This window comes from Drosophila tropicalis, unplaced genomic scaffold (assembly GCF_018151085.1).
Source record: "Drosophila tropicalis isolate 14030-0801.00 unplaced genomic scaffold, ASM1815108v1 contig_443, whole genome shotgun sequence".
Classification (NCBI taxonomy): Eukaryota; Metazoa; Arthropoda; class Insecta; order Diptera; family Drosophilidae; genus Drosophila; species Drosophila tropicalis.
In genome coordinates this window covers 1,929,988-1,944,621 of record NW_027172907.1, presented here as the reverse complement: position 1 = coordinate 1,944,621, position 14,634 = coordinate 1,929,988, and the positions used below count along the sequence as shown (strand labels likewise).

Here is a 14,634-nt window from a genome sequence, read left to right as displayed (position 1 = left end):
CATTTCCACTCGGCACACGCGATGATGACGAACGCGACAGCATAAAACACACAAAAAAAGAAAAAGAAGTCTCCCTACTCTAATTATGTAGAGTAGACTCGAAAAAAATCAAATAAATACAAAAGAAAATGAAGCAAGTAAGTCGACTCGTCGACTCGGGTATACCATACACCAGGTGAAACAAATTTTTTTAAATTTCGAAAACCAAATGTACATATGTATGTCTATTAAATTGTTTTTACATGTTTCATAGTATGTGCTATCTCGCTCACTCTACGAACACACGAGCACTCTAGCGCCGCTACTAGCCAACGGCCAATTCTGGCCTTGTGGACCGCGTAGTAAAATACGTTCATACGCATATTTTGCATGTTTCTAGTCCGATTTCAATAAAATTTGGTAGTTTTGTAGAAATAGATAAGATTAATTAGTCTGCCGAATTTGAATGCGATAGTCAAAAAACTACAGGAGAAAATCGGTTTTTTCTTAATTATGAAGGCGGAAGTGGGCGTGGCAAAATATGAAAATATATATACTCTGCGCGAATACTAAGCCAGTATACATACTAAATTTGGTGACTTTAGCTTTGTTTGTTTTTGATAAAATCAGTTTTGTTTGATTTGCGGGGGCGGAAGTGGGCGTGGCAAAATTTTTAAATAGCCAGTTTCTGTGCGTCTATTAAACTAGTCTGCACACCAAATTTGATGTCGGTAGCTATCATAGTTTTTAAGAAAATCAGTTTTATGTAAATTCCGGGGGCGGAAGGGGGCGTGGCAAAAAGTTTAAACAATTAGTTTCTGCGCGCCAACTAAACGAGTATATAAACCAAATTTGATGTCTCTAGCTGTTATACTTTTTAAGAAAAACAGTTTTATGTGATTCCTGGGGGCGTAAGGAGGCGTGGCCGAAATTCCAATTAACTCTGAACATGTGCATACTACATGAGTATACATACCAAATTTGGTGGCTCTAGCTCTTATAGTCTCCGAGATCTGCGTGTTCATACGGACGGACGGACGGACGGACGGACGGACGGACGGACGGACGGACGGACGGACGGACGGACGGACAGACGGACATGGCTAGATCGACTCGGCTATTCATCCTGATCAAGAATATATATACTTTATAGGGTCGGAGAAGCTTCCTTCTGCCTGTTACATACATTTTGGCGACTTTAATATACCATTTCACCCTATGGGTGTATGGTATAAAAATAAAAGGGGGAGAGGAAAACTAAATAAGGAGAGAGAAAATTTATATGCAAGTCTTTTTGGGCATTTGTTTGTCTGCCTTTAAATCCTTTTGGGATTTGGTTGGGGATTAAAGTAAACATCTGGGCACGACAATTGCCTGGAATATCCATAGACCACACGGCGTATGGGTAATCTGATTTGACAGCTTTAGGTGCTTACTTCATTAGCGCCATAAGGAAGTCCTGGGCGACAGCATTCTTATAAACTAAACGTTGAATCAAAACATTACAAGACAATGTCAGGTTATTCAGGTTATAAAGGTTACCAACGGCAGTCTTATAGATTGAGTAGGTCTCCACTGTGTTTTTATTCTCACATTTCCTCTTCTCCTCAGTAAACAGTAGGCTTATCCTTATATACTATACTATAATAGACTATATATTTAATAAGTCTTGTCTAGCACAAGTTAAACAGCAAACTCAAATCTCCATGAATGAAAGTTGAAACAAAGCCGTATGTGTGTAAAAAGGAGTATCTCTGCCACAACGGAGTGTAAAAGACCTTTTATGCCAACTCTGCAGTGCGGATCGGCTTTGTCCTATCACCAGTCGATGGATCTTCCCAGGTGTATGTTAAGTGCACGCATGTAGAAATGCAATTGTATGTGTGTCCAAATGTGTGTGAGTAAGTGTAAATATCTATGTACTTTCGATAGCAATCTATGCGCGGCGGATCGCAGCTCTTTTCATAAGCAGTTGCCATTAATTAATTGAGCGCAAGCGCGATCCGCTCACTTCTTTTCTTTGTTTGCACAATCGCCTCTAATCGCCATTGAGGAATCTCTCACCTCTGGAGGCGTTGCCGACAGCAGCAGAAGCCGAAGCAGAAGCAACATCGGCGTCGGCGATCCTCTAATGGTCAATAATATCTAAGCTAATCCATTTAATTATTATTTATATCAAGATTTTTGCAGATGAGAGTTGAAATTTCTTCTTGATGCTTATTTTTCGTATTATTTTTTTTTTTTTTTTTTTGCCTGCTCAGTCGCCGCCTTGTCTGTTCGAAGTTGTTTTATGGAGGAGGGGCGCAAAAAAAATCTCTGCCGGTCGGTGCCGGTGCCGCTGCCTCTGCATTGAGAAATGCAATTAAAGTCATTTGCTGTGGCAATGGCGACATAAAATGCCTTTGCTGCGGCGTCGGCGGCTTGGTTGTCGTCGTCGGCACTTTTTGCATGCCGCGCGGCCTTTTTTGTTTCAGATGAAGAACCGAACAGGATGCCAGAACCAAACTGCACAGAAAAATAAAAGAAATGTGAGAGAGAGAAAGAGAGGAAAAAAAGCAAAACCAGTGGTGGGGAATGTCTGTGTAGGGAGCAGGGAAGGCAGGACTATTAGTATACCCTATAAGCATTGCAGGGACAAGTGTTGTGATCGTTTTGCGAGGACCCATTTTAGTTAGTTACTTAAAAGTTGGAAGACACATAAAAGACAAAAAGAAAGCTCCTCCAACCCCATAAAGTATACATTCTTGATCAGCATCAACATCCATGTCTATCTAGCCATCTATCAGCCCAGTTTTGTGTGAAGAATTGTGTTTTGGTGTTCTGTCTTCTCATACTTTCTTATCATTTATCAAATCTTATCAAATTAATTCTTGACAGAAGTTTTGATTTAAACTTCTTTAAAGATAGACCTCGAGCAGAAGATTTTCCTTGAAGGGAATTTTTAAAAAGAAGTTCCTGATATAATTTACTTTTACAATTACAATTTACTTAAAATTTCGAAAATCTTTAATGTTTCCCCAGTTTTAGTGCAGTTCACGAGATTTGTACTTATATAGGAATATTTGAATCAAGTGGCTTAAAATTCGCCTTTCAATGCGGTTTAATACATGGTATTGCTGCAGATTTATCAATTAAAGGTTCGTGCTGTCTGGCATACCATTGATACCCTGTATAATTGCAAAACAAGAGAATGCGATGGCAATCGCCAGTCGGTGGCTGTTAAAAACCTCCTACTTTTCCTGCATTTCCGCTCATAATGATCATGATGATTGCATTGCGTGGTTGATGGGATTTGAATGTTGCCAGTTCACCGCTTCGCTACTCTTCCTCCTACTCCTTATTGCCATCGTCGTCGTCATCATCCTCAGCCTCTTGCCATGTGTAATTTGCCAGTATCGTGGGAGCGCACCTTTTCCTTAGCTGAACTTGAAAACTGTGTTTTTTTTTTATCTTTTAGTTTGTTGTTTCTGTACTGACCTGAGGCTAACGCTACTGCCTGATGTCTGATGCTGCACCTGTTATTCAGCCGTACGTTTGCTCTCCTCAGAGAGGTGCAGGGGGAGTGCCTCATAATTTTTGGCCTCTTTGATGGCCTGGACTTGATAACTGTTGCTCAAGAGACGACAACAGCTCGTAAACAGTAAAGTTTTTTGTCTAATAAATTCAACTTTTGCACTTAGTAAATTTTCCGCCAGCTCTGCCATTATACATATATTTCTCTCTCTCTCTCTTTTCCCCTCCTTATTTTTTTCAGTCTCTCTTTTCCTCTTGCTAGCTGTCTCCTAGTCAGTCCTTTTTCTTTTTGTTTGAGCACTTCATCATCAAATGCATGAGCATAGCCAGCTTTAGCTTTTTTTATGCGCAATTTACTTTGGGCAAAAGTCGCATAAATCGTAGCTCCAGAGACGGTACAGAGCGGTGGGCAGAGGGCCAAGATGGGGGGATAGTTGGAAATGGAGTTGAATCTCTGCTGTAGTCAAGGTAAAATGCTACCCACAATCCGCACACAAAACACTTAAGTGCCATAAAAGAGATTTTTATTATGTCTTGTGCGCCAAAAAAAAAAAAAAAAAAAAAAACACACACACCAATGAGACTAAGATTAAGGGAAAACGACCAACGAGAAGAGCAGAAATTCTAAGGTAATTTTTTCATAGACTCCAATACCCTTGACGATTATGGAGAATCATGATTAAGGCTTAACAATTGACTCAAAGAGAGTTGAACTGAGAGTTGTCCATTTTACAATTGGATAAATAAAAAAGGAAATTCTATATAATTATTTATAATATTTGGAGTTTAAGTCCGATTTACAGCTTCATAAAAACTAACTAGCAATCTAAAGGAATATGAAAAATTGCCTTTTAAGGGTTACAAATATTTGGCTATTTCATGGTGCATCTACTGCTTAAATCAAGGGTATCTGAATGTTGGCTTTTAGATCACAAACAGACAGTGATTTTTTGGTAAAAAAAAAAAAGTCTGTGGCAGACTGAAGATGTTGCAGCACGTTGGCTGTCTTGATGATTGCCTTTGCATGGCTGGCAGGCTGCCGTTTACTTGTTGCTCAGTCACCCACCCTCCACCTTCCATGTCCAACTCCACCATCACCGCCTCCATGGCGATCTCTTCATCGTCATCGTTGTTGTCGTCATCCCATCTCGTATGTGTGCGTCGTCGTCTGGAAGCTTATGCAAATTGTGTGCTTATTGCCTCAGGGCCATGTGGGTGTCAGAGAGGAGCTCGGCTCGTCTCGGCTATTTGATAGACTTGTTGCCATTGTTGACATTTTGTTAGACGGAAAGTGACTTAAGTTACACTTAACTCGTAGTAGGCTTGTCACGAGCCATCAATGAATGCTTCCATGTAAAATACTGAAGACAAAACAATACAAAAAAAAAAAAAAAAAAAGAGAGGGAAAAAAATAAAATAAAAATCCTTTTTAGTGTTAATTGTCGTTTTTCCCCTGTGCACTTGCCCGTTTGTCCGCTATTTACCAAATACCTTTGCCAGCGAAACAGAATGGACACAATATCCATATGCCAAGTATGTATGTGGTGTCCATTCAAACCACACAACCTCGTTCTTGTTTTTTTTGGCTTCAACCACATCTGCGTGGGCACAATTATAGGCCCTGTCCTCGTGCTGACTGCCTCGCATTGAGTAAAAAGCTGCCAGCCCGGGAAACAATCCTGTAGTTCTTTTGCCAGTCAATCTCCTTTGCTGTTGCCCAATTATTGCGGCAATCAGCTGATTGGCATAGTGTCACATGGTGTTTCGAAGCTCTAAGAACCTATCTGACAATTGTTTAGTAATCCTTTGGGTACTAAGGCTACTCGCGCCCAAAACAGACTTAAGATACTGGTGCATCGTACTGATTAATTGCAAAATTATAATACGTGCCAAAAAAGAAAACAGACAGGCAACGCCATAATCCATAAGAAAAATATAAAACACGAAACCTTACTTTGCCGATTTCTCAATCGTTCAACACTTGTCAACACTGAAATCTCAAATAGCTCTTTTTAACCGAAATCAGCTACTTTTAGCTAAAGTCCCGCTAAAAATATAAATATTCGTTTGGCAATCACAAAAAAAACTTCCCGCCGGCGACCATCCACCATCTCTTTGGAGGATTGTACATAAGGTTTTGCCGTGCCGTAAGTTCACCAACCAAATATTTATTCTGCTACGAAATGGAAAATAAAACAAGAGAGGTGAAATAGACTAGCATCGATAAGTATTATTCCAATCGGATATCGACAGCATAATCGATAATTTTAAAACGTGGCAACCTTCATTTCTTACGTCAGTTCATGATGAAATAACATAAGGTGGTCCCGTCGGCAAGAGGCATACACTTAACGTATGCTTGCAATAAGTGCGAGTGAAAGGAATAGTATTCTGAGTATCTATTGAGGATGAGCGAGACGGTGATGCGAGTGAGCAAACGTGCCCTGAAGTTATGTGTATACTTCGGTAAGCTTCGGCTTCCGACGAGAGCGCCTTATGTATTTCATCATGCGTCAGTTGTTGAAGTTATATAATTGTGTTATTTGTTGAAGCACGTTTAGTTTTACTTAGGACTTCAATGAATAAACATTAAAATTCAACCGATCCCAAGTAAAATGCCTTAAATCAATAACTTCTAATTTAAACCGGGTTTCTGTGTTTTTAAACGATTTGTCACATAAATGTTTTCTTATTTTTAAAAATTGCTAATTAGTTACAAAACACATGGAGTCACATCTTCCCAATGCACAAGCTTATCGTAATGATTTTTACAAAAGTTAATGATCCTGTTGTTCGGATTATTGTTACCTATATGTTTTAAGTTTTTTTTATTTTTTTTTTATTCTGAACTATCATCATCCGATTCCCAAGTGGTCCGAGACTAGTAATATTGTATGACCATTTGAGGTATTTTCGTATTTGCCACAGATTTCTAAAGCTTCAAGTCCACGCAATAAACCATTACCCATGAAAGTCCGTCAATCCAAAGCTAAAAAGAAAATGCAATTAATGATGTAGTATATCTTTACTATAGACTTTGCTTTTGATATTTACAGTTTACAAGACAGCAGGAGTATTGACACGTTTCACTTGATGTTTCTTTAGTTTACATACATACATATATTTATATGTCACATCTTTCTGTTTGGATTATTGTTATTGTTGTTATTATTATTGTCTATTATTGTTTTTATTATTATTATTGTCTAATCCCGAGGTTTCGATTACCAGGTCGGAATCCGATATTTATCGATTTGATGTATTCAAATTTAAAGACAGCAGGAGTATTGACACGTTTCACTTGATGTTTCTTTAGTTTACATATGTACATATATTTATATGATGTCACATCTTCCCAATGCACAAGCTTATCGAAATGCTTTGGCAGAAGCTCTTTTAAAACTTTAGACTTTTGAATTGAAGGTAGTTTTTTATCTATTTTCCAACATGCGTAATTTATACCCAATTTAATGATCCTGTTGTTCGGATTATTGTTACCTATATGTTCTCAAATTTATGGTTGTTATTATTATTGTTATTATTATTATTATTATCTATTCCCGAGGTTTCTAATACTATGTCGGAATCTGATATTTATCGATTTGATTTACTCAAATTTTAAGACAGCAGGAGTAGTGACACGTTTCACTTTATGTTTCTTCAGTTTACATACTGTAGCAATATGTATTAATATTAAGTATATCTTACTCTTTCCCCCAGTGTTTAGGATTAAGTATATCTTACTCTTTTCTTTGTTACAAATTAGTTTTAAGTTTTATGCAGTGATACAGTACGAGAAGCGTGCTGTCTCAGTTTATAGAAAAGAACAGAGAGATTTAAATAAAAAGAATGAGAGCGGCTCAGTTTTTATGGAGAGCTCACCAAAGACAGACGTGTTTTACTCGCTATAATACATATGTATATTTATAAGTCACATCTTATTATTGTTATTATTGTCTAATCCCGAGGTTTCGATTACCAGGTCGGAATCCGATATTTATCGATTTGATGCATTCAAATTTAAAGACCATCCACCATCTCTTTGGAGGATTGTACATACATAAGGTTTTGCCACTAACCATAGAACACATAGATAGGACAAACTCATGTTTTTTTCATTGCAAACGCTAGCCTAGTCATAGAACCCCAGAGAACTTCGGGAAAACCCGAACGCTCGTACTCTCAATGAGAGCGTAAAGTGGGGAGAGGGCCAAGCAGCTACGAAAATAATTTAGTCTAGCACAGACTACAGAACGACGAAGGCAGGCCTATGTCGCTTGTGATTTCGTTCTGTCTATGTATGTGTACACTCGTCGGTACATGCTCAGGCTTCCTAGTGTGTGTGTGACGTGAAGTTGGACAACATCGCATTTCAATAGCTCGCTCGACCAAAATTTTTAATTTTCGACAAAACAGCGACAATGCGAATAGGATATGCCCCTGTCGAAAGAATATCAAGAAATATTGGCTTCAGCTGCATATGTATCCCGGTGGCTGTGCCGATAGAGTGTTCGCTTGGCGATCGGAATATCCCTGGTTCGAATCCCAACTCGATTATCGTTAACGAAGGTTTTTTTTGTTTATTTTTCTTTTTTTATTTATTTCTATTTTGTTTTTTTTTTCTTTTTGTTTATTTTTATATATGTAAATAAAAATAATAGACAAAAAAAACCTTCGTTAACGATATTCGAAGTTCTCTAGGGTTCCATGACTAGGCTAGCGTTTGCAATCAAAATGAAGCAAGTAAGTCGACTCGTCGACTTGGGTATACCATACACCAGGTGAAACAAATATTTCAAATTTCGAAAATCAAATGTACATATGTCCATTAAATTGTTTTTACATGTTTCATAGTATGTGCTATCTCGCTCACTCTACGTACACACGAGCACTCTAGCGCCGCTACTAGCCAACGGCCAATTCTGGCCTTGTGGACCGCTTAGTAAAATACGTTCATACGCATATTTTGCATGTTTCTAGTCCGATTTCAATAAAATTTGGTAGTTTTGTAGAAATAGATAAGATTAATTAGTCTGCCGATGCGATAGTCAAAAAAATACAGGAGGAAATCGGTTTTTTCTTAAGTGTTGAGGCGGAAGTGGGCGTGGCAAAATATGAAAATATATGTATATACTCTGCGCGCCTACTAAGCCAGTATACATACTAAATTTGGTGACTTTAGCTTGGTTTGTTTTTGATAAAATCAGTTTTGTTTAATTTGCGGGGGCGGAAGTGGGCGTGTCAAAATTTTTAAATAGCCAGTTTCTGCGCATCTATTAAACTAGTCTGCATACCAAATTTGATGTCTCTAGCTATTATTTTTAAGAAAAACAGTTTTATGTGATTCCTGGGGGCGTAAGGGGGCGTGGCAAAAAGTTTGAACAATTAATTTCTGCGCGCTAACTAAACGGGTATACAAACAAAATTTGATGTCTCTAGCTGTTATACTTTTTAAGAAAAATAGTTTTATGTGATTCCTGGGGGGTAAAGGGGCGTGGCCGAAATTCCAATTAACTATATATTTACATAATACCACCCTATGGGTGTATGGTATAAAAACATGAGTTTGTCCCATCTATGGTTAGTGGTTTTGCCGTGCCGTAAGTTCACCAACCAAATATTTATTCAGCTACGAAATGGAAAATAAAACTAGAGAGGTGAAATAGACTAGCATCGATAAGTATTTTTCCAATCGGATATCGACAGCATAATCGATAATTTTAAAACGTGGCAACCTTCATTTCTTACGTCAGTTCATGATGAAATAACATAAGGTGGTCCCGTCGGCAAGAGACATACACTTAACGTATGCTTGCAATAAGTGCGAGTGAAAGGAATAGTATTCTGAGTATCTATTGAGGATGAGCGAGACGGTGATGCGAGTGAGCAAACGTGCCCTGAAGTTATGTGTATACTTCGGTAAGCTTCGGCTTCCGACGAGAGCGCCTTATGTATTTCATCATGCGTCAGTTGTTGAAGTTATATAATTGTGTTATTTGTTGAAGCACGTTTAGTTTTACTTAGGACTTCAATGAATAAACATTAAAATTCAACCGATCCCAAGTAAAATGCCTTAAATCAATAACTTCTAATTTAAACCGGGTTTTTGTGTTTTTAAACGATTTGTCACATAAATGTTTTATTTTTAAAAATTGCTAATTAGTTACAAAACACATGGTGTCACATCTTCCCAATGCACAAGCTTATCGAAATGCTTTGGCAGAAGCTCTTTTAAAACTTTAGACTTTTGAATTGAAGGTAGTTTTTAATCTATTTTCCAACATGCGTAATTTTTACCCAATTTAATGATCCTGTTGTTCGGATAATTGTTACCTATATGTTCTCAAATTTATGGTTGTTATTATTATTGTTATTATTATTGTCTAATCCCGAGGTTTCGACTACCAGGTCGGAATCCGATATTTATCGATTTGATGTATTCAAATTTAAAGACAGCAGGAGTATTGACACGTTTCACTTGATGTTTTTTCAGTTTACATACATATATTTTATGCTGTCACATCTTCCCAATGCACTAGCTCTTTTAAAACTCTAGACTTTTGAATTGAATGCGTAATTTGTAAGCAAGGGAATGATCCTGTTGTTCGGATTATTGTTACCTATATGTTCTCAAATTTAAAGACCCCAGGAGTATTCACACGTTTCACTTGATGTTTCTTCAGTTTACATACATATATTTATATGCTGTCACATCTTCCCAATGCACAAGCTTATCGAAATGCTTTGGCAGAAGCTCTTTTAAAACTTTAGACTTTTGAATTGAAGGTAGTTTTTAATCTATTTTCCAACATGCGTAATTTTTACCCAATTTAATGATCCTGTTGTTCGGATAATTGTTACCTATATGTTCTCAAATTTATGGTTGTTATTATTATTGTTATTATTATTGTCTAATCCCGAGGTTTCGACTACCAGGTCGGAATCCGATATTTATCGATTTGATGTATTCAAATTTAAAGACAGCAGGAGTATTGACACGTTTCACTTGATGTTTTTTCAGTTTACATACATATATTTTATGCTGTCACATCTTCCCAATGCACAAGCTCTTTTAAAACTCTAGACTTTTGAATTGAATGCGTAATTTGTAAGCAAGGGAATTTTTTTTTTTTTTTTTTTTTTTTTTTTTACAGTCTGTTTGTTAGACAATTTAGTTTGCTCTAACTTCGAAATGGTTGACAAATTTCATTTTCAACATATTTCTAAATTAAATGATTATATTCAATACTTTAGGAATAACGTCAGAAAAAAACGTAAAAACATATTTCACACAGACATTGTGTGTACAAAACCTTCAAAAAGTTACAAATAGTAAAGAATAAAAAAAAAGAAAAAAAGCGTTCCAATATCTCCAAAGAACTTTGCTTTTTGTTTTCTAAGCTATTTCCTGAGACAAGATTTTCTCTAAATTGAGAATGGTGATAGAACGGGTATTCGGCTTGTGTCCTTCTTCAACATCGCAAGTCAATTTTGCTTGTTTCACGAGATATTCTTCCACAAGAGCGTAATTCTTATCCTTGCCATATCCATTTATGTAACATTTGGTGGCATAACCAAATTTAACCAAGTTTCCTGGTATTGGCTTTATGTAATCCAAGGGCACTTCATCGATATTGCCAAAGTCGCAATATAGAATCTTCACCTTGTCGCCACAAACTTCCTGGCAAACGCCGCGATACCAACGCATATAGTCCTTAAACAGGCTGGTGCACAATTCTCCAACTTCTGGCACATATCCGGGCATTTTAGTCTTCTTATCTTGACCATATTGTTCGACCGTATCGAGTATCTTTTGAAAAATTGCAATTTCCTGATCGCAAGAGAAATTACATGCCGTAACAAAGCCAGTCTTATGGACTCCAACTGAATTCAGTAGCATGATTTCGAGGGATTCACCCAATGGAATCATTTTGATTTTCATATCTTTAAAATAAAAACGTTCTATGGAAGATGTCTTCATCTCGGGTGTGGGATTTCCAATTAGTTTCAGCGACTTCACCGAACTGATTGGTGATGGTGGTAGAGAGGGGTACTTTGTGTCCTCTATTACTTCAGATGAAGAGGGAACGCCAACAACATCCGTTTTTGTGTGAGGTGTAAAGACCTGTGGCAATAAACGAGTCACCAGAGATGTTTGATCTTCGGCTGCTAGTAAATCAGCAATTTCATTAGTGGAATCGGTATATTGTATTGTCCATTCTTTTGCTTCAGCGCACAGCGCTTTCAACATGTGACAAGCAGCATTATTTGCAGGCACAGCAACAATAGGAATATCACTAATGGTCTTTAGCTTAATGCGTGTTAGAGTAATTGGCAAATTATCAATGAAAGATATGCGCAATACATCCTTTGACAATGCAAGATATGCGCAATACATCCTTTGACACCTCGTGTTCATGGCCAGAGTCAATGTTGCGTACAACACAGTTGCCATTAAGCTTCCATTCAGTGACCTCCCCACGGAAATGACCCTGAGTGGAACAAAGGACAAGTACAATGCAACCAATAGCTATGTTTTTAGTGTCAGCAAATGGTTTACATGAGCCCTCCAAACGGCGCAAGATCTCTGTATAATTTTTGGTCTCCACCGACGAAACGTATAGCTCACAATGGCTTAAAATGCGTGTAATAAACACCGATTGACCTGTGGTCACTGGCTTCTCCCAGTATTTTACACCAATATCGGCCAACTTGCCAAAGAAAGACCGAGCACGTCCTTCACAAATCTCCTGGCCATTGGATCCCTTTAACAAAGTAATGCTACTGCATCGTGTTGGTTCAGAGTCGGAATTAATTTGTACACTCAAATTATCAGAGTGACTGAGCAACTCTTTTAGTGAGCCTTTGGTCAAGGTTACGGCAAAGACACGCATGGGATGAGCAGAAAGCTCGCCGGGAATGCGACGCAATTTATTGGTAATGTTAACACGACCCTCATCCATCTCATAGACTAGATAACGCGGCTTTGGCTCTTCAAAAAAGTCTAAGAGGAAAGCTCGACGATAGCCTTTATCGTTCTGAGCAGCCACAAAGAATGTGCCAAGGGGTTTGGCAGGGGATTCAGTGAATTGCATGACAGTATTATCTTTTAGTGCTTCATTTAAATCATCATTCAAGCTATGAAGCGCTTTCATTTGCAACAAAATCGTGTGTGGTTGAAAAATATGCACTATTTTCACATTTCCATTCGCCTGCAACAGCTTCACGGGCAAATTTAGTGGTATAGCCATCTTGGGCTTGAGTTGCACATGATATATCCCATCGTGCGTCTTGGTGCCTAACAAGCGCAAAGTGACATTCTTGTTGACCTTCACCGCTTCGCTATCCGCGTTAGGTAGTTTTGCGCGAAATGCAAAAGCGTTGGCATCTGCCATAGGTAATAGGGGTAAGTAAATGTTATCCAGTCCAGTGGTAAATGTAGCTCCATAGTCTATTAGCCATATATCAGCTTCCTTAAGCTTTGGATGCAATCCAAGCACCTTTCCTCGAAAAACCTTATTGTCAACAGTCACGCCGACCAGGGCGTCGACTGACAAATCCTCAATCCTCACACAGGGCTTGCGCTTACTCATAGCCTCGATCATCTTTTCAGTGAAGTGCTCCACAGTCTCCAAATTTGCCACATCAATTAGCCAAATTATTCCACTCTTATCGACATGTGTAACACGACATTCAAAATATTCGTTGCCTTCACGTAATTTTATATGATCACGCCATTTCTTAGATAGAACCGCCGACACCAAAGGCGATTCCTTGGCTTTCACAATAAGTTTCTCTTGATTGGTTTCCACAATCGGTTTCGGTTTTGTTTTTAAGAAATCATAATAGTTTACCAAAGGAGGCATCACAATGCAAAAGTACTTATGGCGCTGCCAGTCCGAACGTTGACATCCATCATTGCAATAAGGCTCAGCACAACGCTGACACATCAATCCCGCATCCTTACCACATACAGAACAGGTTGCATTAGTTATTTCCTGATCCTGTTGTTCGGATTATTGTTACCTATGTATACATATGTTCTCAAATTTAAAGACCGCAGGAGTATTCACACGTTTCACTTGATGTTTCTTCAGTTTACATACATATATTTATATGTCACATCTTTCTGTTTGGATTATTGTTATTGTTGTTATTATTATTGTCTATTATTGTTTTTATTATTATTATTGTCTAATCCCGAGGTTTCGATTACCAGGTCGGAATCCGATATTTATCGATTTGATGTATTCAAATTTAAAGACAGCAGGAGTATTGACACGTTTCACTTGATGTTTCTTTAGTTTACATATGTAAACTCAGCAGGAGTATTGACACGTTTCACTTGATGTTTCTTTAGTTTACATATGTACATATATTTATATGATGTCACATCTTCCCAATGCACAAGCTTATCGTAATGTTTTGGCAGAAGCTCTTTTAAAACTCTAGACTTTTGAATTGAATGCGTAATTTGTAAGCAAGGGAATGATCCTGAATATTCCTGAAGTTTCTATTATTAGTTCAGAATACACTATTTTTCGATCAAACGAAAGAGAAAAATTCGACGAGCACAACCTCAGATGCACGTTGGCTGGAATAGGCGGAAAGCATATGTCATTCAACAAAACAAGAAATTATCTGCATTGTTTACATATTTAATTCTACAATTTTGTCGTTGTAGACAATACTGCAGATGGGTCCTTATACATATATGTATATTTACATATGTAAATACATACAATATATTATAATTAGGTTAAATTTAGTTGAAATGCTACTGGAGGGATGCTTATAAGACATAGATATGTATGTACATACTTGTGCGTACCCTAAAGACATATGTACATATGTATGTATGAGACTACCAGATAAATGTATCGGGAATGGCTTTTAAAAGGCTTATCAATTACTAACATGAATATTCATGTATCAAAAATTGATCTGTTTTCATTGCAATTCAAAATACTTATTACACAAATCCTTTTATGACCTATGATTTTGTAGAATATTGTACTTTCAAATTTGTAAAGAGAAACTGTCAAACTGTCATATGTACATTTTCATCGCTTCACTCTCTGTCTTTTAACGCCTTTACCATGCTATTCCGGATGTGTTTTAACCACTCAGTGAGACTTTCTC

General features: G+C 37.6%; 1 long non-coding RNA gene across 1 annotated transcript in view; it reads right to left on the bottom strand.

Annotated features, from left to right (window-relative positions):
- Positions 1-2,171: 2,171 nt before the first annotated feature.
- Positions 2,172-14,634, bottom strand: part of LOC137573835 (uncharacterized) — a 65,946-nt gene continuing 53,483 nt past the window's right edge. The window contains exon 3 of the long non-coding RNA XR_011031929.1: positions 2,172-2,484. This is a non-coding gene — a long non-coding RNA (uncharacterized lncRNA). The remainder of the gene's footprint in view (positions 2,485-14,634) is intronic.